This window comes from Nicotiana tabacum, chromosome 8 (assembly GCF_000715075.1).
Source record: "Nicotiana tabacum cultivar K326 chromosome 8, ASM71507v2, whole genome shotgun sequence".
NCBI lineage: Eukaryota > Viridiplantae > Streptophyta > Magnoliopsida > Solanales > Solanaceae > Nicotiana > Nicotiana tabacum.
This window is the reverse complement of record NC_134087.1, coordinates 30973123-30997892: the sequence shown is the minus strand read 5'-3', so window position 1 is coordinate 30997892 and position 24770 is coordinate 30973123.

The window sequence follows — 24770 nt, the reverse complement described above, 5'->3', positions numbered from 1 at the left end:
AAATAACTATTTTAAAATTATTTCTACGCATGAAATTTATTTTTTATAATTATCAATTATTTTACAAATTATATTTTAATCAATTATTATGGGTATTTAATAAATAGCCTCTTCTATTTTCAATTTTTCTTGAAATTAACCGGCCCAATACCCCTTTAATACCAGCCCAATTCACCCAAGTCGAATCTGCACCTACCCGACCCAAGATCCCCATCAAATCGTGGTTGTTGATCCTTTAGATTAACTGTCCACATCAATACTTACCTTTTTTAATCAAAGGACCCCCTAAACCCTAATTATTTCCTCTATACAGCCGCTTTTGAATCCCCTCCTCTCTGGTTCTCTCTAAGACCAACCCCTAACCCTAATCGACGTCACCCAAAATTAGCCCTAATCCTTTGAATCCATGTTCGATCTATGGCGTCCTATGGCTGTACGAAGCCTCTACTTGTCTCTTATCCCCCTGGTTGTTCGATTATGTAGTTTTTGTGGAAGAACGTCGAAGAGATCTGGTCCAGATCTCGTTCAAGGCTCTTCAAGAGTTCGTCCATGGTTTTTGAGTAATTTCTATCGAAGTTCCACGGTTCGAATCTCTGGTTCAAAACCAGATTCTCTTTACGACTCCCCTTTCCCTCAAAACCCTAATCTTTGGACATGAATCCGTCCCTATCTTTGTAGATCTGGAATGATTCAGATTTTGTCAATGACTTTCTTTAAAGATCTCTTGTTTCTTTACTGTTAACCGATTTTAGCACTATATTTTGGGTTCTTTGCTATCTACTGTTTGATTCTCTGCATACTTGAAATGTTTTCAAGTTTCTGTGATTTTTCTTTAAGTTCCTCTTATTCCTCTACTACTAACCAATTTTTAAACACTACAATACTTCAGGTTTTTGACTTCTATGACTTCTGTTTGTTCAAATCTCTGTATGTTGACACACCTTTCAGTTTTCTCCTTTAAGTTTTTCCAAATTAGGGTTTCCCGAGAATTTCTTTCTCCAAAACGTTTGATAATTTTGAGTGTTTAATATTCTGTTTCTTATGTGTTTTAACCGATTTCATGAAGTTTGCTTTAACCCTAACCTGTTTATGCTAAAAAGCCCTAATTGTTTTCAACATTTTGTTTCTGAGTCGCTTGTGTACCAACTTTGCCCTATGCTTTGATTCTTGTGATTTTTCTTTAGCCTAATTAGATTTCTTGTGATTTTTATCCTAATGTGCCTCTACTAAGGTCCTTGGTTCGACTTTTTCTACTAATTCTATGTGTCTATATTCATTTTTTCGCCTATTCATGGTAAACCTATACTTTTCTCCTTAAATCAGTAACTGATTTGGATTCTTGATTTATCAATTTGCATTGCTATTGGTAGGATCATTAGGAGGAAGCGGGGTATTGCCCTGTGGCGGAGAATTGTGATAATACTACTGGACGGGCGAATGGTGGGTAGTATAATGAGTAGATGGATGTGATGGAATAGATCTGTGCCTAGAAGATTTAGGGGATAGTGAATAACACAATTTAAAAATATATATGGACTAGTCATACACATTTCAGGCGGAAGATAATACGGAGTAATAAAGATCGGCCAGCATGAATATGGTGTTGCAGAAACTGAAAATGGCGTGAAACCATCAGCACACAAGCCCAATCGAACATTCCTCGATTCACTAGCATAATCAGGATACGTCCTATCAAAATGTTTCCAAGATTCCCCATCTAAAGGATGACACATAACACCAGGTGGCCTTCTATTTTCAAAGCGTCATCTCATATGAGGAGCGGAACTCATCGATGCGTACAACCTCTTTAATCGAGGAATAAGAGGTAAGTAATGCATCGACTTCACATCAGTCTTCTTCCCGCTAGAAAGCCTCTTAAAACGAGGTTTTTCACAAAATTTACAACTTTCTAAATCTGCATCACCCTTATAATACAACATGCAACCATCTTCACAACAATCAATTCTCATAGTCGAGAGTCCTAACTTAGCAACCAATCTTTTAGCCTTATAAAAATATTCAGGAATGTTGAAAGCTTGGTCAACTAGTTCACCCATAAGGCCAATGAAAGAATCCATTCCTTCTTGAGAAATATTGGTATCTGATTTGATAGTTAATAATTTAACCGTAATAGACAAGTGAGAGTGCATACTCCCTTGTTTTAGTGGATGACTAGCCTTTAACTGTTCATAAAAATATTTTTCTTCTTCATTAGGAAGTTGTTCAATACTTTCGTTGGTTTAAACATCGAAGTGCATCCCTAAAACATCCGCAACCATTTCATGGTATCTCGGATGTTGAACGTTATTCCCCACCGACCTACTACTTTTACCAACAGCTACATTATGAAATACACCATCAGTACCATCAATTTCTCCATGACTAGTCCACACAAAATAATTATCTTTAAACCCTTTTTATAAAGAAGAGTCTTAACATCCTCCAGTCCAAAATAATGCAAACACTTGCACTTCACACAGAGACACCTAATCAACCCTCCAATCCGAAACGGTTCAAGTGACATTGCATGCGTAATAAATTCCTCAACCCCTTCTATAAATTCCTCCCTCAAAAAACGACGATTAGGATAATTCCTATTATACATCCAACTACGATATTCCATCTACATAAAGAACGAATAAATTACATGTTATATTGAACATAATTCAAATTAATGGTGCAGACAAACAATTAAGAGAAGACAAACACTTTATTTGGTTGGAATAGTACATGTCTTTCAACACAACAATAATAGTTGACACTTGAAAGCAACACAACTTGTATGAGAACGACACAATTAAGCATATACAAGCATAATAGAGAAAGAAAAAAGTAAATCATGATCGAACCATCTACTTAAGTGCGCGCTATCATCAAGAATTTTAAGAAAGAATATTGGTAATATTTGGTACTACTAGTTGATAATGGAATTCTGTGAAGTGCTATATATGACTTAGAAATCAGATCAGAGTAATTGTAACAATAAAGACATGGGAACATTCAAACAAATAAAACACATTTATCATGCGTATATAGTTAGTTAAGCAACATTTTCTATCTGTTAGTGTTAGTTTATTGCTGTAGGGAAAAGCTCAGATACAAGGTTAGATTATGTAGATGTTTTGTGAAGAACCAATTCTGTTTGTGGAAATAGCAAACATAATATTAGGAATTGTCTTGACCATCTTACACTAACAATACTAATTACACTAACTCATATTCTCACGACCCAAAATCTACTAAGGATCGTGATGGCGCCGGACACCGCTACTAGGCAAGCCCACCATAAATACTTAATTAAATTCTCATTTAAACAATTGTGAAAAACTCTGATTTTTCTTCAATTTTTACTAGTAAAAGATAATCAGTTCAAATTAAATATACATATCAAGATGTCAATACAAATACCCCATAACTATCCCAAAACCCGTTGTCACAAGTGCATGAGCTATTTCTAGGGTCGTGATGGCGTCGGACACCGCTACTAGGCAAGCCCACCATAAATACTTAATTAAATTCTCATTTAAACAATTGTGAAAAACTCTGATTTTTCTTCAATTTTTACTAGTAAAAGATAATCAGTTCAAATTAAATATACATATCAAGAAGTCAATACAAATACCCCATAACTATCCCAAAATCCGGTGTCACAAGTGCATGAGCTATTTCTAGGAAGCAATACAATACAACAACCATCCGGAATATAAATTGGAAAATAAATACAATAATCTGGAAGAAACTCTGCTGGCTGCGGGTCGTCTCGAGAAGTGCAGCTCGCCTAAGTCTCCGCATCAACCATGCTGCTATGCCCGTCAGGCCACTAGTGATGCATGTGCCTACGCAACAAAAATGCATAGCAAGTGTAGTATGAGTACGAAAACAACGTGTACCCAATGAATATCACATCTAATCTCGAAGAAGTAGAGACGAGAGGTCGACTTCGACACTTACTAGTGGTCCAATAATGATACGTCTATAATATAATGAATCGAGGATTTATATAAACATGGTTTGTAATTCAATAGGGTGAAACAAGTAAATAATTCTTTCTTTTATGTGAAATTTCTAAATTTCCTTTTTCATCATTTATACACATATTCTCAAGTCGGGAAGGGGAAATAACAACTTCAATTAGTTTCAAGGCAAGCAATACAAGCATGCGCAAATCATGCCGAGGTCGTATGGCCCGATCCAATAGAAATGTAAAATGTGCACTGTCGAGGGTCGAATGGCCCGAACCATAGATGCATCTATTACCCCTCTCATGAATCATACATGTGACGCAGTCAACATAAATAAACAAATACCCCGCTCGTGAATCATACGTGCGACGCGGTCACACATAAATACACACAGTCAAACAATCAATTAAGAGTTTATCGGGAATGCTTATTTCAATAAAAGCCAATTCTCTTTTATTGATTTAAGAAAAATGAAGTTTAATCCTTTTAGAAATTCATTTACCAATTAGATAGGATTTAAGCAATTCAAGTGTCAGTAAGATTACAAATATTTCAAGTATAGCATGCTTTTGGGTCCTAGACTACCTGGACTTAAACATAATAGTAGCTATGCACGGACTCTCGTCACCTCGTGCGTACATAGCCCCCACAAATAGGAGCACATAACCAATTATTTCACCTATGGGGACAATTTCCTCTTACAAGGTTTGAAAGGAGACTCACTTCGCTCTGAAGATCCATAACCGGCATTCTCCGCTCTTCCGAAGACTCGAATCGATGCACAATGCTCCAAAACTAGCCAATAATTATGCAAATCCATTAATATATGTTCAATTACTCATTACAATCCAATTTATAATAATTCCTAACCCCAATCGAAAAGTTGACAAAATTGCCCTCAGGCCCACATGCCCGGATTTCGAAATTTTTCGAAGATTAAGTTTATTCATAGCCTCACGAACTCAAATATATAATTTACTCTCAATCTCATACCCAAAATCGTGGTCAAAATTCAAGAATATCAAATTTCTAGGTCTTCCTCAAAACCCCAAATTTCTACAAATTTCCTTGTCTAAATCCATATATACATGCTTGGTGATGAAAATGGCACTCCAAAGTTGCTCCAAAATTGTCTCCCATGGAAAATAAAGTGAAAATGAGTAAAAACTCCGATTTTTAAAAGAACACTACCCAAGTGACCCTTCATCGCGAACGCAGAACATCCCTCGCGTTCGCGAAGCTCAGAAATTTCAAGTCCACAAAATCCTTATCCGCGTTCGCGACCCTTTGATTGCGTTCGCGAAAACCAGCTGCCCAGACCCATCGTGTTCGCGTCATCCTCTACGCGTTCGCGTAGGTCAAATGGCCTTGGGCCCAGCTCTCCCTTACTTTCTTCGTGTTCGCATAGCCTTGGTCGTGTTCGTGAAGGCTAAACTCAGCAGCCCCATTTACTTCTCTTCGCAAACGTGGCACTCACTTCGCGTTCGCGAAGAAGGAAACCAGAAACCAACAAACAGCAGTTCCAAAACAGCCCAAAATGATCCGAAACCACCCTGAAACACACCTGAGGCCCCCGGGACCCCGTCTAATCACACCAACTAGTCCTATAATATAACAAGGACCTTCTCAAGGCCTCAAATCACATCAAAAAATATCTAAATCATGAATCACACTCCAATTCAAGCTTAATGAACTTTAGAATTTCAAACTTCTACATTCGATGTCGAAACCTATCAAATCACGTCCGATTGACCTAAAATTTTACACACAAGTCATATTCGACATTACGGACCTACTCCAACTTCCAGAATTGGATTTCAACCACGATATCAAAAAGTCCACTTCCGGTCAAACTTTTCAAAAACCTTAAAATTTCTATCTTTAGCCAAATGACCTACGGTCCTCCGAATTCACTTCCGATCGCGCTCCCGATACCAAAATCACCATACGGAGTTATTCCCAGACTCGGAATCCCAAGCGGACATTGATAACATTGAAATGAACTTCAACCCAAACTTATGAAATTCCTTCAAAATGCTAACTTCCACAATAGGCACCGAAACATTCTAGGGTTTTCCAAAACCCAGTCCGGACATAAGCCCAAGTCCAAAATCATCATACGAACCTGTTGGAACCTTCGAATCCCGATTCCGAGGTCGTTTACTCAAAAACCCAACCTTAGTCAATTCTTTCAACTTAAAGCTTCCGAAATGAGAATCCTCTTTTCAAATCAACTTCGAACTTTTCGGAATTCAATTCCGACCGCGTGTACAAATCATAATACCTGAAGTGAAGTAGCTCAAAGCCTCAAACCACCGAACGGTACGCTAGAGCTCAAAATAACCGGTCGGGTTGTTACATTCTCTCCCACTTAAATATATGTTCGTCCTCGAACGTGCTAAGAACTGTGTTGGGTTGTCCGAAATCACTGTTTAACACCTCGAGCACCTACCCGTGCTACCACAACTTAGTTGGGAACCCTAGCCCGATTAACCCGAAGATATCCTTTTTCACTCAAGCAAATAAGCCTTAGAGCCCAATTCCATCATCTGGAATTCTCTGTCAGGCCTGTTCCAACATACGCTCACCGTATCAATAACTACACACTGCACCAAAACATGACTGCATACCTTACCTGAATTCACAACTTGCAACACTTTACTCACAAGACCACAATAACATTCTCTGATCAAATTAATCGAAATTCCACGAATCTGATGCTCCCATTGCACCTCATGACATACATAGGTCTTGCTGTAACTCTTACAATACCACCGCGTTGGAAGAGGTGTGTAGAAATTCATAACCAACTGCTGAATCAATAAATCATTGGGTCTATACTTCCAATAAGAACCATCACCTCATTCTGAACCAAATAATGGCCTTAGCTCCTTAATATACTTCATAAAATTAGATTGCACTGATCCTAAATCCAATGATCTCGTCTCGCCCAGTACGAACCGCTCAGGCAATAAGCCATCTCGGACATGATCAAAAGTCTCACATGATACCACAATATGCCAATAGTCTACCAATTCGAATGTGATACAAAGGAAATCCAATTGCCCCACTCGCGAATCATACATGCGACACGGTAAACATAATTAAACAAACACCCCTCTCGCGAATCATACCTGCGACGCGGGTACACAGCTAATATGAGTTTTCCTCAGAAACAAATAGGCAACAAAACACATAGAAATAGATATAGGGAACTGTACTCAACATCACATTGTTGTCGCGTGCAACCCGATCCAAAAACATACCTATTGCGGCGTGCCACCCGATCCACACATAAATTCACATAAGGAAATACACACCGAGCTAGATTGCTCATTACATCAAAATACCGAATGTCGGTCACCAGCACGTCAAGTGCACAATACCATCCCTGGGGAGACATATAGCACTATAAGCTACAAACTCAAGCACAACTGAGGTGCGATATACGATCTGAATCTCAAGAGCCATTCTGCCCATATAACATCATCTCTACACAGAACCTCAACACATAAGAAATTCACCAAGTCGTCTCACAACTCACACGGTGCAATACATCATTACATGAAATAGCTGACAACGAAATAACACCCTCACTACTCTTCCATAAGGAGTGCATGGCTGAAATGAACACATCTGGCCTGATATAGAGCCCATTCACATTTAAATCCATCCACAGACCTCAAGCTGATTCTAATCGCACTGAACCATGCTAATAACCTTTCAAAGGTACATAATCACCCCTCTTTTCTCATAACACACAAGAACAACCATCATAACCGGAGTAATCCTCCACAGTCCGCAACCCAATAAACCATGTGCCCTCCAGGCATCAATTCGCAATTTAACGACATCACTTCAATCTTCATACTTGATTTAACTCTTCAATCAATCAAGTGGCTACATGCCACACTAATACAACCTTCCCGTGAGGCACGCTCCCACAACCTTCCATAACAGATAACAGGTATGTACATCCAAACCACCGGCCGTACTAACGCTGAAAAGCGATCAAGAATCCTTAACTAGGATGCAAAGCCTTTTTCACAAAGCACCAATCTCAGGTGACGCTGAGGACAATACCAACTTACTTTAAACATCAAAACTCCCTTCTTGCTCATCTGAGCCCGTGACATCCTTGTCAACACTAAACTGCAACCTTGATCCTTACTTCAATTTCCATACCACTTACTACTCCTATCATGCCAATATGCGATAGAACACGATTTTTATCATAACTCCGGAACCACTAATAGGTTAACGCTTCATCATATAAAAACTTTTCACCTAACTCACTTCAGGAGAACCATAGTAACACACAGGTGAATTCTCATAACCATAGAATATGCCAAACTATAAGTAGTGGTCTAAGCCACCATAGCCCTTCCGGGATCCACCTCCACATAACATGCCATAACAATAGAATGCTTTTGAATAACATTAATTACGGCGGTCGACAAGCCTCACACGTTCTGTCACAATCACTTGCATAACTTGATCAGGTTGAAGGAACTGATCACTACCACCAATATGCCAACTCAACTATGGCTAGTCAATCTATCTTCGCCCAATTATCCTTGATTGCCTTTGAAATAATAATAACACCATTCAACACATAGCTCACTCCATCCGTACTCATCCCGAGTGACCTTGAATCACGAGACCATGCTGTCTCAAATTCCATGAACTATTTCATACCTGCCTTATGCGCACATTCGCATCCTCAACTGGTACGCCCATTCTGATAATCTCTCTACGAATCCGAAGTCCTTTCTCATTTTCCTCCCAAATGCAGCACTGCAAGTCAAAACATCATAGAACATTTTGGGCCTCTTCTCATAAGCCGCTACAAAGCTTGATCTTAACTGTACCTATAAGCTCGAAATCATTAGGTACCACACTTTACCCTTTTGAATCCACCAAGACCGTTGTTGAGAGACACCCGCTATGACTTGGCCCCGAATATAATCAACTCTATGATCTTCTAGCACATGAATACCCTCTCAACAAAGCACCCGGCAGAATCACTTCCCTTAAAACCTGCACCTATACAAGGCATAAATCCTGAATCCTTCCCCAAGTCTGAACATGAGCCAATAAGGCCAACCATACCACAGCTTTAACAATTCTTATGCTCAAATTACCACCTATGTTCTTTTCCCGTAGCTGAAATAACACATCAACATGCTAATAACTAGAAACCTCACAAGTAGTTAACCATGCAACTCAACCATAGGTGGTGGGACTCTCCCACAAAGCTTGAATCCACTATTACACACCTCTGGAATTCACCAGGATTCTTTATCTCTTATTGACATAACCTTGTGCAGTCAACCGCCAAAATTCTCGGAATCTTTCTGTAAAAATCCCTTTTTATATTCTGAATCATCAACATCATTCTCACGACCGATCTCTTTGTTGTATAACCAATAGAATTCTTCGCAGAAGCCTCGCCAACCACGCGACCGCTAACTTGCTCATAGGGAATAACCCACCTGTGGAAACCACTTCTCGACATCTTCCAACGTTGCTGCACGGGGTACAATCACTACGACATCAATAACCCATCTTGAGTCCAAGCTCACTCTCTAGCTGCACAAGTTCATTTACCCCTCGTGGACATCGATTAAATGTGTGACAACATCCTTCCAATTCAAAGTTATGTTTTATCCTTCTTCATTTCAAGCAGCTCTTTTCTGTTATATCAAATCTCCTGCCGCCTAATAGCCCATACCTCAAATTAAATCCATAGACCCCAATCACCCATCACTAAAATTCCTAAGTCGTTCCAAACTCTCCTTAAGGTGCGTAGTCATTCTAACACAAAGCCCATATGCAACTCCGCCACTCTCCCACTTTGGCGGAACTCACCCCTCTAATCGACCACTCGACCTTTACTTCTTATACCTAACCTTCTAGAAATTTTAACCACCGCCTGACACTCCCCACATGTCCTTCCTCATCCTTTGCTGCTCAGTTGTTGCCTTAATAAAATCTATCTTCGCATCACCTGAACCCACAAATCGCTGCTAACTTTAAACCTTTTCGGAGATCATCTTTCTTGAGCCGTCGACATTAGAAATACCGATTCAATCCTGAACTACCGCACCCCGCGATATCCAACCGTAGTTTCTCCAATATTATTTCAGAATATCCTATCCCAAGGGCAAATTGCAGAAGACCATAACACCGGCAAACTTAACACATACAATTGAGGACAACGACACTACACCACATATGAGAATTCCACCACGCTCAAAAATACCAAGTCTCGTTGCTCCATCACCCCCAAATTTGGACATTCATAGGCTAATTGCTTTTCTTCTACCGGAAATGAAATATTAGATCTCTGAATCGTGCACTAGGTAGACTTCCTTTCAAATTATTCACCGCCCCAACACATAGGCAAGTATCCTACCATCAAGTTAATATTGTGTGATAACCAATCATGAGCAATCATAGTGATATGTGCATAGTCTCAAAGCTCTCAGGAATATAGTTACTGAGCTGAAATGACAAGATATCCTCCCGCAAGGCAACGACAATAGCCCAATCAACAATACCGGGAGAAACATCCCACACCACATTTGTAGTGCCATTACAATCCTTCAATTCTCGATTTATAACGAGCGGTTCGCATCGCGTAAGATTGAGTATGAAGGAAACAAGGGCATAAGCCTCAAGGAATAAAATCGCACGATGAGGAATCAAGAAGGGAAGTGCTCCTAACAGTCTTGTAGCCTCTCGAAGATAAGTACAGACGTCTCTGTACCGATCCGCAAGACTCTACTAGACTAGCTCATGACTCATGAGACCTAAGGGAACCTAGTGCTCTGATACTATGTTGTCACCACCCAAAATCCGCTAAGGGTCGTTGTGGCGCCGGACACCGCTGTCAGGCAAGTCAACCAAAAATACTTAATTAAATTCTCATTTAAACAATTATGAAAAACTTTGATTTTTCTTCAATTTTTACTAGTAAAAGATACTCAGTTCAAATTAAATATACATGTCAAGAAGTCAATACAAAATACCCCATAACTATCCCAGAACCCGGTGTCACAAGTGCATGAGCTATTTCTAGGAAGCAATACAATACAACAACCGTCCAGAATACAAATTGGACATAAAATAAATACAATAATCTGGAAGAGACTCTACTGGCTGCGGGTCGTCTCGAGAAGTGCAGCTCGCCTAAGTCTTTGCATAAACTATGTTGTTACGCCCGCCAGGCCGCTAGTGATGCATGTGCTTATGCAACAAAAATGCACAGCAAGTTTAGTATGAGTATGAAAACAATGTATTCCCAATGAGTATCCCATCTAATCTCGAAGAAGTAGAGATGAGAGGTCGACTTCGACACTTACTAGTGGTCCAATACATCTGTAGTATAATGAACCGAGGATTTATATAAACAGGGTTTGTAATTCAATAGGGTGAAACATGTCAACAATTCTTTCTTTTATGTGAAATTTCCAAATTTCCTTTTTCATTATTTATACCCATATTCTCAAGCCGGGAAGAGGAAATAACAACTTCAATAAGTTTCAAGGCAAGCAATACACGCATGCGCAAATCATGCAGAACTCGTACGGCCCGATCTAACAGAAATGTAAAATGTGGACTGCCGAGGGTCGAACGGCCCGAACCATAGATGCGACTATTACCCCGCTCGCGAATCATACATGCGATACGGTCAACATAAATAAACAAATACCCGGCTTGCGAATCATACATGCGACACAGGCACACATAGATATACACAGTCAAACAACCAATTAAGAGTTTATCGGGAAGTACCATGTTGTCACGACCCAAACTCCACTAAAGGTCATGATGGCACCGGACACCGCTGTCAGGCATGCCAACCAAAATACTTAATTAAATTCTTGTTTTAATAATTTTGAAAATTATGATTTTCCTTCGATTTTACCAGTAAAAGATAACCGTTTCAAATCGAATATGAATGTTAAGCAGTTAATACAAGATACTTCATAATCATTCCAGAACCCGGTGTCACAAGTGCATGAGCATTTACTAGGGAATGACGTACAATACAGTAACTGTCCGGAATACAAGTGGACATAAATGAAAATACAGTACAATACTTTGAAGGAGATTCTGTTGGTTGCGGGTCTTCTCGATAATTGCAGCTCACCCAAGTCTCCATATCAACCATGCCGCTATGCAACTAAGCCACTAGCCACATATGAACCTGTGCAACAAAAATGCACAGCAAGTGTAGTATGAGTACGAAAACAACATGTACCCAATGAGTATCTCGTCTAATCTCGAAGAAGTAAAGACGAGAGATCGACTTTGACACTTGCTAGTAGTGTAATAGTAATATTATTAATGCGATGAAACTCAGATTTATTAAGAAAAATAGTAAATTCAAATAAGTCACGAAACAGGTAAGAGTTCCTTTTTATTAAAAGTCTCCGGATTCATAATCCATTAATTAACAATTATCTCAAGTCGGGGAGAGCAAATATCAATATCAATAACTCTCAAGGCAAGTAATACAAGCATGCGCAAATCATGTCGAAGTCGTACGGCCCGATCAAATATAAATGTAAAATGTGCACTACCGAGGGTCGAACAGCGCGAACCATAGATGCGTCTATTACCCCGCTCGCGAATCATACATACGACGCGGTCAAATTTAAATAAACAATCACCCTGCTTGTGAATCATACATGCGATGCAAGTACACATAGAAATACATGCTCAAACATCCAATTAAGAATTTATCGGGGAACATTTATCCAAATAAAAGCCAATTCTTTTTTAATGATTTAAGAAAATGAAGTTTAATCTTTTTAGAAATTCATTTACCAATTTGATAGGATTTAAGCAATTTAACTGCCAACAAGATTTCAGATATTCCAAGTATAACATGTTTTTGGGTCCTAGATTACCCGGACTTACACATAATAGTAGCTATGCACGGACTCTCGTCACCTCGTGCGTACGTAGCCCCTACAAATAAGAGCACATAACTAATTATATCACCTATTCGGACAATTCTCTCTTACAAGTTTAGAAAGGAGACTCACCTCGCTCCGAAATTTTCATAACCGGCTTCCAAGCCCTTCCAACGACTCCAATTGATGCGCAATGCCCCAAAACTATTCAAATAATAGGCAAACCAATAAAAATTCACTCTAATACTTGTAGCAATTCAAATTATATAAGTTCGCAACTCCACTCGAAAAGTTGACCAAAATTCCCTCGGGGCCAGAGACCCAGATTCCAAAATTTCTCGAAGATAAGTTCTACCCATAGCTTTACTAACTCAAATATACAATTTGCTCAAATTTTCATGCTCAAATTTTCATGCTCAAATTCAAGGTAAAAGTCCAAAATTCCAAATTCTAGGTCTTCCCCAAAAATCCCAAATTTATACTAATTTTCCATGTCTAAATCCATGTAAGATCACATATTTAACTCAAAAATAGGAAGAAATCACTTACCTAGTGTTGCTTGGTGAAAATCCCTCCTTGAGATCTCCAAAATCATCCAAGCCAAATGAAAGAAATGGGCCAAAACTCGTGTTTAAAACAATCTGTCCAGGCTTCATCGAGTTGTACCTTGCGCTGTGCAGGTTGTACATCCTATTACCATTTTCCCCTGTTGTACACCTTCTATTAAAACGCTCATAGCTCCTTGTGGAAATATCTAAATGACAAAAGGTTAACTGATTTAGAAACTAGACTCGAAGATCTTTCATTTGATAGGTTGTATACCATATAACTCTATATATATTCCGAGATATGAGCTTCTTAAGTCGGATCCATGCATTAGAAAATTCTATCGAAACTGATCTACCAGCCATCTTCAATTGATCATAACTTTCTGATAAAATGTCCACATAATAAATGCTTTAACTTTCTGGAAACTAGAATGGGAGTGAAACAACTTTTGTGTTTTACAAATTTTCATATTCCTTATAGTTTTCGAGATATAAACTTCCAAATTAGCCTCCTCGATTGCAACATTATTGTCCAAAACAGCAGCTGCAGCAGAAAAAGCAGCAGATTTTCAGCAGCTTCAAATTTCCAAAATTGATCCGTTAGCCTTCTGAAATCCACCCGAGACCCTCGGGACTTCAACCAATTATACCAACATGTCCTAAAATACAATACGAACTTAGCTGAGGCCTTAAATCACATCAAACAACGTCGAAATCATGAATCGTACTCAAATCCAAACTTTATGAACTTGAAATTTCAAACTTCTACATTCGATGCCGAAACCAATCAAATCACGTCCGATCGACCTCAAATTTTGCACACAAGTCATATTCAACATTACAGACCTGCTCCAACTTTCGGAATTGGAATCCGACCCCGATATCAAGAAGTTAAACTCTCGGTCAAACTTCTCAAAAACCTTCAAATTTTTATCTTTAGCCAAATAACTTCGAAATGACCTAGGGACCTCTGAATTCACTTCCGATCGCGCTCCCAACTCTAGAATCACCATACAAAGCTATTCCCAGACTTTGAATCCCAAACGGACATTGATAACCCTGAAATGCACTTCAACCCAAACTTATGAAATTCCTCCAAAATGCTAACTTCCACAATAGGCGCCAAAACGTTCCCAGGTCTTCCAAAACCCGATGCGGACATACACCCAAGTCCAAGATCATCATACTAACCTGCTGGAACCTTCGAATCCTGATTCCGAGGTCATTTACTCAAAAATCCAATCTTAGCTAATTCTTTCAACTTAAAGCTTCCGAAATGAGAATTCTCTTTCCAAATCAACTTCGAACTCCCCGAAATTCAATTCCGACCATGCGTACAAGTCATAATACCTAAAATGAAGCTACTCATGGCCTTAAACTACTGAATGGCGTGCTAGAGCTTAAAGCAACCGGTCGGGTCGTTATGTTCTCTCCCACTTAAACATACGTTCGTCCTCGAACGTGCTAAGAACTGCATTGGGTTGTCTGAAATCACTGTTTAATACCTCGAGCACCTACCCGTGCTAGCAGAACTCAGCCAAGCACCCTAGCTCGATCAATCTGAAGATATTTCACTTAAGCAAATAAGCCTTAGAGCTCAATTCATACATCCGGAATTCTATGCCAAGCATGTTCTGACATACGCTCACCGTATCAATAACTACCCACAGCACCAAAACATGACTGCATACCTTAGCTGAATTCACACCTTGCATCACTTTACTCACAGGACCATAATAACATTATCTGATCCAATTAGTCGAAATTCTACGAATTTGATGCTCCAATTGCACCTCATGACCCACATAGGTTTTGCTCTAACTCTTACATTACTGCCAAGACGGAAGAGGTGTGTAGTAATTCATACCTAACTGCTGAATCAATAAATCATTGGGTTTATACTCCTGACAAGAACCATCACCTCATTCTGAACCAAATAATGGTCTTAGCTCTTTAATATACTTCATATAATCAGATTGCACTGATCCGAAATCCAATGATCTCGTCTCACCCAGTACGAACCGCTCAAGCAATAAGCCACCCCGGACATGATCAAAAGTCTCATATGATGCCACAATGTGCCAATAGGCTATGAACTTGAACGTGCAAAGGGAGAACGAACTCTGGAAGGAACTACTCAACTCACGCACTAATATGGACTTTCCTTAGAAAATAGGAAGCAAGGCATACAAAAATAGCATATAGAAAACTGTACTCAACATCACACTGTTGCGGCATGCAACCCGATCCAAATAACATACCCATGGCGGCGTGCCACCCAATCCACATATAGAATTCATATAAGGAGATATACATCGAGCTAAATTGCTCATTACAACAAAATACCGAATATCAGTCACAAGCACGCTAAGTGCATAATACCATCCATGGGGAGACATATAGTTCCATAGGCTACAAAACGCAAGCACAACTGAGGTGCGATATATGTTCTGAAGCTAGAAAGCCATCTTGCTCACATATAGCCATCGCTACGTGGAACCTCAATACATAAGAAAATTATTGAGCCGTTCACAACTCACAGGACACAATATAGCATTACATGAAATAGCCGACGACGAAATAACACCCCATGTCTGAATACTCTTCCATAAGGAGCGCTATGCTAAAATGAACACATTCGGTCTGATATAAGGCCCATATTCACATTTAAATCCATCCACATACCTCAAGTTGATTCTGATCGCACTGAACTAGGCTAATAACCTTTCAAATGTCCATAATAACTCCCCTTTTCTCATAACACATAAGAACAACTATCATAACTGGAGTAATCCTCCATAGTCCACAGCCCAATAAACTGAGTGCCCTTCAAGCATTAATTCACAATTTAGTGACATCACCACAATCTTCATACTTGTTTTAACTCTTTAATCAATCAAGTGACTACACGCCACACTTATACAACCTTCGTGTGGGGCACACTCCCACAACCTTCCATAACAGAAAATAGGTCTGTACATCCAAACCACCGGCCGCACTAACGCTGATAAGCGATCAACAATACTTAACTAGGATGCAAAGTCTTTTTCACAAAGCACCGATCTCAGATGATGCTAAAGACAATACCAACTTACTTTAAACATCGAAACTCCCTTCCTGTTCATCCGAGCCCGTAACATCCTTGTCAACACCGAACTGCAACCTTGATCCTTACTTCAAATTCCATACCACTCGCTGCACCCAACATGCCAATATGCGATAGAACATAATTTTTCATCATAACTCCGGAACCACTAATAGATGAACACTTCATCATATAAAAACTTTTCACTTAACACACTTCAGGAGAACCATAGCAACACACAGGTGGATTCGCATAACCATAGAATATGCAAATCTCTAAGTAGTGGTCTAAGCCACCATAGCCCTTTCGGGATCCGCCTACACATAACAGGCCATAATAGTAGAATACTTCTGAATAACATCAATTACGGCGGCCGACAAGCCTCGCACGTAGAGTCACAATTCACTTGCATATCTTGACCACACTGAAGGAACTGATCCCTACCACCAATATGCCAACCTAATTATGGCTAACCGATCTATCTTCTTCCAATTATCCTTGATTGCCTTAAAAATAATAATAACACCATTCAACACATAGTACCTTCCATCTGCACTCATCCCGAGTGACCCTGCATCACGAGACCATGTTGTCTCAAATCCCACGAACCATTGCATACCTCCTTTGTGCACACATTCGCATCCTCAACTGGTATGCCCATTCTGATAATCCCTCTAAGAATCCAAAGTCCTTTCACATTTTCCTCCCAAATGTTGTACTACAAGTCAAAACATCATAGAACATTCTGGGCCTCTTCTCATAAGCTGCTGCAAAAGCTTGATTCTTAACCGTACTTGTAGGCTCGAAATCGTTAGGCACCACACTTTAATCTTTGAATCTACTAGGACCGCTATTGAGAGCCACCCTCTCTAACTTGGCCCCGAATATAATCAACTCCATGAATCTTCTAGCACATGAATACCCTCTCGACGAAGCACCCATCAAAATCACTTCCCTTGAAACCCGCATCTATACAAGGCATAAATCTTGAATCCTTTCCCAAGTTTGAACATGAGCCAATAAAGCCAAACATAGCACACCTTTAACAATTCTTTTGCTCAAATTACCACTTATGTTCTTTTCCCGTAGCTGAAATAGCCCATCAATATGCTAATAACCAGAAATCTCAAAAATAGGCGACCAGACAATCCAACCGTAGGTGGTGGGACTCTCCCACTTAGCTTGAAGCCACTATTACACAACTTTGGAACCCACCAAGGTTCTTTATCTCTTATTGACATGACCTTGCACAATTAAACCGCCAGATTCCTCGAAATCCTTCCTTTAGCATTTCATGAACACTCTGAATCTCTAGCAACATTCACACATTAGACCTCTTACCGGATAGTTAATAAAATCCTTCGCCGAATCTTCGCCAACCACGCGACCGCTGATCTGCTCATAGGAGACATCCCCCAAATTTGGAGACTACACGCCGACATCTTCCAACATCGCAGCACGGGGTACAATTACTACGACATCAATAATCCATCCTGAGCATGTGCTCATCCACCAGCTGCACAACTCCATTCACTCCTCGTGGACATTAATTAAATGTGCGACAACATCTTCCAATTTGAAATTATGTTGTATCCTTCTTCATATCAAGCAGCTCTTCTCTTTCATATTGAATCCCCCGCTGTTATGCTAGCCAATATTTCAAATTAAGCTCGTAGACGCAATCATCATCCACTAAAAATTCCCAAATCACTCTAACTTTCCTTAAGGGTGTAGTTATCTTACCACTGAATCCATGTGTTGCTCTACCACTCTCCCACTTTGGACGGACCCTCTTCTTTAAGCAACTATTCGACTTTCGCTTCTTACACTTGGCCTTCTAGAAATTTAACCACCGCATGACACTTCCCACATGTCTTTTCTTATCCTTTGCTGCCTAGTTTTTGCCTTAGATCAATATATATCTCTGTAGCACTTGAACCAATAGACTGCTACTAACTTTATACTTTTCCGAAGATCAAGTTTTCTCGAGCTATTGACATTAGAAACATCGACTCAATCCTAAACAATTATAGTCTAGTTGCCTTTCCTCCCCCAGGAATGAAATACTGAGTCTCTGAATCATGCACTGGGTAGGCCTCCTTTCAGGTCATTCAATGCCCCAACATATTTGTAAGTATCCTACCATCACATCAATACTGGGTGATTGCAACGCACGAATCATCATAACATCGATGCCAGATATCGAAACCTTAGGTAATGCTGATACCGAGCTAAAACGATAGAACGACCTTCTGCAAGGTGACGACAATAGACCAAACAACTACGTATGGAGAAACATCCTATACCACATCTGTAGTACTATTACAATCCCTCAATTCCTGATTTATAATAAGCGCTTCGCGTCGCATAAGATTGAGTAGGAAGGAAACATGGGCATAAGCCTCAAAGGAATCAAACCGCATGATGAGGAATCAAGAAGAGAAGTGATCCTAACAGCCCTGTAGCCTCTCAAAGATAAGTACAAACGTCTCTGTACTGATCCACAAGACTTTACTAGACTCGCTCATTACTCGTGAGACCAAAGGGAATCTAGTACTCTGATATCATATTGTCACGACTCAAATAACAACTCGCACCACATGTGTCTGTTGATACCCAATTCTTTCCTATGTATTTTTACATGCAAATACTTTCAAAATAGCATATATATACATATATAAGTATGTCCAAGTATTTCAATAATTTTTCTAATTTCTAAAAGATTTTTAAACTAATTTATTGCCCATTTTAGCAGCACGAAAACCAATAATACCGTCGCCAATCCAGTTCTCGAAAACGTATTCATTGCGTCTGCTGATACGTCTTTAAAGGCATTGATGGCTCTGTCGGTTACGTTTTTTAAAAAGCACTAATTGCGCCTATCGGTTACGCTGCCCTTTCTCTACAATTGGGAGCCTCCTGGAACCAACTTTTCAATCAAGTGTCTTCCAATATCCTTCCACCCTTTTATTCTCCTCATCCTCATCCATCGTTATCCTTCATGTTTGAGGCTAACGGCCTTAAGGTTACATGGCGACGTTCTCTTCAGCCACACCGTGGCCTTTTTCCTAGGCTTTCCCTTGCTGAGCGAGATTACACTGATTTGTCGTTATTGTTGTTGTTGTTAGATCGAGGTGATGAGATAGGGGGTCAATTTCTTCCGACTCAGGAAAATATTTGGACTCTACACCGCTACTCAGGAGGGTGTTCAGACTATACACCGCTGCTCACCTCCCTACTTTGGCCTATTATGGCACTTCGTTCCTTTTGCTTTTCGTAGGGTGAAGTGGAACTTCTGGCCGGTAACTTGCACTCACACTATCCCAAGAAGTGGACTCAAAGTAGTCATGCAGGTAAGGCCGACGCTCGCCAAATATTCTATCGGGCCATGATCTTCTTGGCCTGGTAAAAGCTTCTTCTCTTTGGAGGGCTATGGCTTTTTCTTCATCTTTTTCTGCTTCTTCACTTTCCTCTTCTTCATCTTCTCCCTTGGAGATACCATTTTGGAAGACCGAAATGAGACCCCCGAGGAGATGGCACTCGAAGATACTACTGCCGAGGATGTACTCCCGAGGAGATGGCGCTCGAAGATACTGCCGCCAAGGATGTACCTTCGAGAATAGATTAGGCTATTTGGCTTTTACTAAATGTATTTTTTTTGCTTCTTTGTTTCTGTGTAAGGACCCCTCGCGGGCTTTTGTAATCATATGTAAGGACCCTTTGTGGGCTTTTGTAAAATATGCTTATGAATACAAAGATGTTCCTCCAATTTATCTTTGATTTATGTTATATTTCCTTTTATTTGCGTTTGTGGAGATTCTAAATTTATGACTCCACCGATTGGTATTAATATCAAACTCGGTTGCAAGTATTTCTTTAGGCCCTTGATCGATTAATACGATTCCCCGTAGAACCCTTTCTCGTTCCTTGGAATGAGCCCGGATTGGATTGGTAAAATCGGGTCGTTGGGATTCCTAATTTCGAGTTGAATAAGGGTAGGGCTTCGAATCTTTTGGTACGAGACTTAGCCTTCAGCCTTTCGGGAGCAGTCCCCAAGTGAGGGCTTGTTTCAAATTCAGTGTAGATAGTTTTAAGGCATTGCAGATAGATTCTGGATGAGGGCTTCCCCGAGTTTTGATGGTACCTTGAGGCCAAGCCCATATGGGTAGAGTTTTAGCGCTTATTTTCTTCTTGAGAGAAGCCCTCGAGATCGGGTACCGTGTCAAGTCTCCTAATGATACTAATGGCCCCTGGAGCCTATTTTTTTTTTTGGTGGAGGTCCTCGAGATCGGGTACCATCTCGGTACATGCAGTGATGCCAATGGCTTCCTGGAGCCTATCTTCTTTTTGGTGGAGGTCCTCGAGATCGGGTACCATCTCGGGACTTGCAATGATGCCAATGGCTTCCTAAAGCCTATCTTATTTTTGGTGGAGGTCCTCGAGATCGGGTACCATCTCGGGAGTCGGTCGATGCGGGGGTTTCTGACCCCAAAATATCATATGGCAGCGTCAAGTGTATGACACGGTTACGAAATGACCGAGGCGATTCCACCGGCATATCTTTCCAAAGCTATAAAAGCTTTAGCCAGTATTTTAATCGGCCTTTGAGGCAGGCGGGTGGTCGTCGCTTTTTATATATATGTTGTCTTTGCCCTTTTGGAGATTCCGCTACTCTGAGTAGTTATCCTCTTTTATAGAGTTCTCCTTTCCTGCATTAGGTCTTTCATCATTTTAGTTTTGACGCTCTTGCTCAAATTCCCGCTCCAATTCTCTTGTTTTACCACAGTCATGGCTGCTACGTCGGGGTCCACTCGGCAAGGAGAAGGGAGTTCCGCCTCTGGGCATTTTATTTCAGGGGGTATCTCCTTGAGTCGGCGAGGAAGGATTGTGGATGGTGGGAAGACGTAGTACTGCGGGTACCATCCCCGGAAGAGAGTATCGTGGACCATGTCGAGGGGTTTCTGAACGTGTATACATACCCCTTTACATTGGGCCCCCTTGATAGGGTTGTGCTCGACTTCTGTCGAAAGTACCAGGTTACCTTGGCGCAGATTCATCCATCATTTTGGCGGATAGTGTCACACCTCCTTTTTCCGCCCCGCGAGGGGTGAAGGAGTTTTTTCCAATTAAAGGACAATCGAAACGGGATTTGTTTATTTATTTCAGAGTCGCCACTTGGGAGATTTAGGGTGTCCCAAGTCACCAATTTAATCCCGAATCGAGGAAAAGAATGACTCTGTATTACAGTCCGCGAACCAGAAATCCGGATAAGGAATTCTGTTAACCAGGGAGAAGGTGTTAGGCATTCTCAAGTTCCGTGGTTCTAGCACGGTCGCTCAACTGTCATATTCGGCTTAAATATCTGATTTTTATACAAATATGAACTTATGTGCAAGTTTTAACTCTTGACCGCTTTTATTATTATATTTTTAAAAAGAATGTGAACATCGTTTAAAAACATGTCTTTGGATTGCGTCACATGAAATGCACCCGCAATCCGGAACACAGTTTTATTCAATGTTTTGGGATTTGGATTTGGGTCGCATGAAATGCGCACCCGAGTTTAAGAAGGTAAGATTAATTAAATCGCGCCTAAAGTGATTAGCGTATTTATTATTTGGGGACAGCTGTGAAGTTCGCTAAGCGGCCGATCCCGAGTTCTAAGTAATTAACACATACATTTTATGAGGGCCCCGCAATCTATACATTTTATTAAGCGAGACTCATCTCATTTATTTTAAATGGACAAATCTTAAAGCAGCTACATTTTTCTATTAAAATTAGTCTCTAAAATAAAGAAAGAAAATCCTAATTAATTACTAGCTTTTTTTATTATTATTTTAAGAAAACATGGCATGCTAATTGCTAGATTAATACAAATATTGATAAAAAAGGAATTTTATTCAAAATTTCGAAATTATAAATAAAATAAAAATTCGACAACTAATATTCAAAAGAATCAAATATAGCTAAATTAAAACTCAGCATTGTTATAAAAAAAATTATTGAGATTAATTATTCACAACCATTTGAAATTAGATTTAACCATAATTACTAAAGCTTATTAGAAAGTTTATTAGACTTAAACATTCTTCTAATCTTGCTTGAACTCAAATCATGCCTTAATGCCTAATTTACGAAATTTAATTTAAATTCATGCCTTAGCTAAATTTATCTACTTATTCATGATTAACCTACTGTTAATAATCTTGAAACCTTCATAACTAGTGAATTAACCCGTTTTGCCAAACCGATTCATTAAAGACTAACTTATGTTATTTTTTCTTATTCCAATTATTATTCAGTAATACATGAAATAGCTTAAATACAATCAATAAAAGGAACAAAAAAACGAAATTAAAACTTCAAAATTTAATTCTTCATATGTATTCATGCTTCCACATTATTAGCTTGCAATAGCTAGTATTACAGTCGTGTACCTGGTATTGAAAACAAAAGAAGATGAAGATGAGAATCAGCAGCAGTAATAACAATACAGCACAGCAACAACAGTCCAGCAACAGTAACAACCCAGGAACCGAGTTTGCAAACCGGTGGAGTAGTAATCCCAAAACAAAAGCTTCAAGCTTCGATGAAACAACAACAATTAATGCTGATTTCAAACAATGAAAGAAAGCAGAAGATTTTTTTTTTAGTTTTTTTTTTATTTGAAAGTTTTAATATTTTTCGGAATTTTTCTTTCTCTCTTAAATATTCAGCTCTTTTTTTTCTCTCTTATTCTCTCTATTCTTCTCTGTTCGTATTCTCTCCTCTAAAAATCTGATTAAGTTTCTTTTATTTATATCTCATCCCAAACCCTTTAATCCATTAATAAAACCACACTTTCTCCTACCAAACTCATTATCTTCACACTCATCCCCCACTACATTAAACAAATATATCAACCTCACCCCATTACATCTTGTCCCCCATGCCTAACATAAACAAATACAATATTTCCCTCCACTACATTATGTCTTGTCCCCCATTATATTAAACAATTATATCACCCACACCCCATTACATTTTGTCCCCCATGCTTAACATAAAGAATTACAAAATGTACAATTCCTAAACTACCCCTCCGATCTTATTGCAATTACCATTTTACCCCTGAATGTACTGCGATTTACCAAACTACCCCATCAGCTATAACCAATCAATTAATCAATATTAACCAAAATATAACCAATATGACCAATTTCTAAACAATTTCAACAACAACTCATATGAACACAGATGAACAACATCAACTAATGTGAATGAATTAACCATATTGGGAACCAATCCTGGTTAACTTAGACCAACAATGGATGAGCAAGGAAACAACAATATTAACAACACAATACATGATTCAAACTAAATCAACGAATCAAAAACAAAAGAAACTCAACATTAAATCACTGGATTAAAAATGAACTTCAAACAAAGATGAATATGAACTAAATCTCTTTTAAACAACAAACATGACGGATTCAAACGATTTAACCAACGTTAACAACTTCTAAAAAAATACATAACACATGAAACAAACTGAAGAAATAATTAATTAAACTTCAATTTGTATCTAACCAACATTAAACTAACAAATTTTTACCTAAACAATAAACAAGAACAATAAAACAAATATGAAACAAACTGAAATAATTCACAAAATAATGAACAAAACAAACATTTGCCAATTTTAGATTCAAGAATATCAAAACGAAATACGGACAAAAATAAAAACTCAAAACCACTAAGCGAATCGAAACAACGACGAACTCGAACTATGTATGGACTGTTTCGACAAACCTCGACCAAAACTCGAACAAACGAGATGGTTTGAGTCTCGTTTTTGGACTGGCCTGAAGTAGCAGCGATGGAGCTCGGTCTTGAGAGCTCAACAGTGGATTGGCTCGTCGGTTGCTATGGAAAAGATGGAGCAGAAGGCATCGATGGGGTTTGCTTGGATGCAACGAAGAAGAAAGCAGAAGCATCTGCGTGAGCAGCAACAGCAAAACGGAGGAGAACGTGCAGCCATGCATCATTGAAGCAGTAGCAGCGTCGACGAAGCAGCCATGGGAGGTGAGCCGTTTGGGTCCGTTTGGGTCTGCTGGAGGTCGACGAACTGTTCGTCGTCGACGACTGGATGTAGCAGCTGGTCGTTTGGACGTGAGGTTGAAGGCATCCATGGACGTCGAGCTCAAGCTCGAGCTTGACGCCGAACGACGAAGATGAAGCAGAAAGCAATGTCCGCCATGGACGA